Here is a 2,412-nt window from a genome sequence, read left to right on the forward strand (position 1 = left end):
TCTATGACCATTTTAAAAAGTGGAGTCTTAACAAATTCACAGAGTAGTTTTGTATTAGTGGGAAAAATGAATGTATTTTTAAGCTTTAATTGAAATACAGTCAAACCTGTCATATGTGACCTTCCAAGGGAGTCATTAAAAAGGTCACATATGACAGGTGGTCTCTTAATCCAGGTTCAAAGAAAATGACCCGAAAAGTAAAGTTCATAATTATTCTGCCACATATGTAAAATTTATCAGCTACAAGTATTAGTACATATATGAAAAGGAATTACCTCAGTCATCAATTAAGATTGTGTATATAATCAAATCTGTAAGAGACTTCTTGAGGAAAACGAAAGAAAGAAAAAAAAAAGAAGAAAAATCACTATTCACTTTATGAAATAAAATGCTTATAATAATGAACAATATATAAAAATATCCCCATTTCTACATATGAAGTACAATACGTACATGTATCTGTTTTTATAAATTTAATTAAGTTTCTTTTATTTTCATTGATATATATATATAATTATATTTAAATTATTTTAGCATGTTACAATAAAAAATAAATATTTTTAAAAACAAAAAATAATCAAAGATTTTGAATGGCTAATTTGATTATTTCCAGTGCCGGATACATTTCCAAAAAAAAAAAAAAATACTTTTTTTTTTTTTTTTTGCATTCCTGAATTCCTGGTCCGGACTTCCGTCCAGATTATTAGTCACGTAACTGCATTTCCTTCATAACGATGGAGACGTTTTTAACTTGCAAATATCTGTCCTAATGTCTCAAAAAGAACATAAATTCCAGTTAAACAGTAAGTTGACTGTTTGTTCACTCTTTTTGCATACTTCCCAAGCAAATGTTTGTATTTCTATCTATCAAAATTTCGTGAAAATCGTCTGAATGGCGAGGACGTTTTTTCGCCATATCCCATCTCCTTCTTTCATTCTTTAGAAGTAAAATACAGTTTCGTTCGTTTTTGGGTGTTATCAGAGCAAATATAATCAATTCAGTACATTTTTTGAGACAGAATAAGACATTTCATGCATTTCTGAAGTATTTTTTAATCTTTAAAAGCAGATAAGTTCGTCCGGTTTCTTCTTGATTATGACTTCTGCTTCCGTTTTAAAACTCGGAAAGTCGCTGAAAAAAGTCGCTTTTCAGCATTTGGGACACGGAAATGACGGTCGTTAGTCGCGTCTGACAGGTAGTCGCTTAATTCAGGTCACTAGTATAGTAAATAACGTTGGGAGGAAAAAATACGGTCGCATATGAAAGGAAGTCGTTTAATTCAGGTGGTCGCTAAGGCAGGTTTGACTGTAGTTGAAATATTGTACAAAGAAAGCTACTTATGCAAACCTTACTATGGCCAAAAAGAATTTTGAACTAAATAATTTTCTCATTTTATATTAAAATGATATTTTTGATTTAAAAAAAACCGTCATGTCTCTCTGAATATATGATATTACTTATCTGTTATTGAATACACATCATGGGACCTACCTAAAATGTCGCCTGCCAATCAGTATCGACACATGTCCAGAGCCGGTCTACCTTGGAAGACCATCTATCTATAACAATTATAATACATAAGAATCCTATTTAGTTATAGCCTTTTTAAAAGACGGAATGTGTATTCGGATCAGTTTTTCACTCGGATAAATAGCCTTTATACATGTACATGTAGACGGTTTTAAATGCTCCCCCTCTCATTGAAGTATGAATACTAAACATTTAAAACTTTTACGAAACAGTTTTACCAACTGATACTAATATCTTATAAAGCCTTTGTATACAGGTTTTTCTGTATGTTATTTATCAATTCTAGAGATATTTAGGTAAATATTTACGATTTAATTCGAGGAGGGACTTTAATATATCGGAAGTATTTATCCAAAAGTTTTAAAGAGATAAATTTCATGTGTGTTTTGTTTCTAAGATTTACATAGAATCGTTACCAGTTGATCGATATTTATTTTAATCTCTAAAGTACATCGATTTGATTTGATTTACTATTATATATAATACCGTTGTATGTTTTTTGCCTTCCCTCTCCTTTTTTATTGGAGGAGTTGGAGCGTTTTGAAATAATGATAATACAATAATATTACAGGAAACGTAATTATGTCATTATATCATAACCTGTGACGTAATGGACGAATTTATCCAATTTCTGTAGATCTAGAGGAGCCTTGTTTTTTATAAGAAGCATATAATAAATGCATTTTTCCGAACCACAGGTGTCTGCATCTAATTAATTGGCTATTTGTGAAAAAAAAAAATCAAATATTAACCCCTACTCCTACTAGATATAGTAGGAGTAGGGGATAATATTTTTTTCTGTAAAAAGTATCCAGATGCAGACGCCTGTGATCGTTTTGGTGAAATGGCAAGCAAATTAAGCAAGTTAAAAGAAAATAAAG

This window comes from Pecten maximus, unplaced genomic scaffold (genome assembly GCF_902652985.1).
Source record: "Pecten maximus unplaced genomic scaffold, xPecMax1.1, whole genome shotgun sequence".
NCBI lineage: Eukaryota > Metazoa > Mollusca > Bivalvia > Pectinida > Pectinidae > Pecten > Pecten maximus.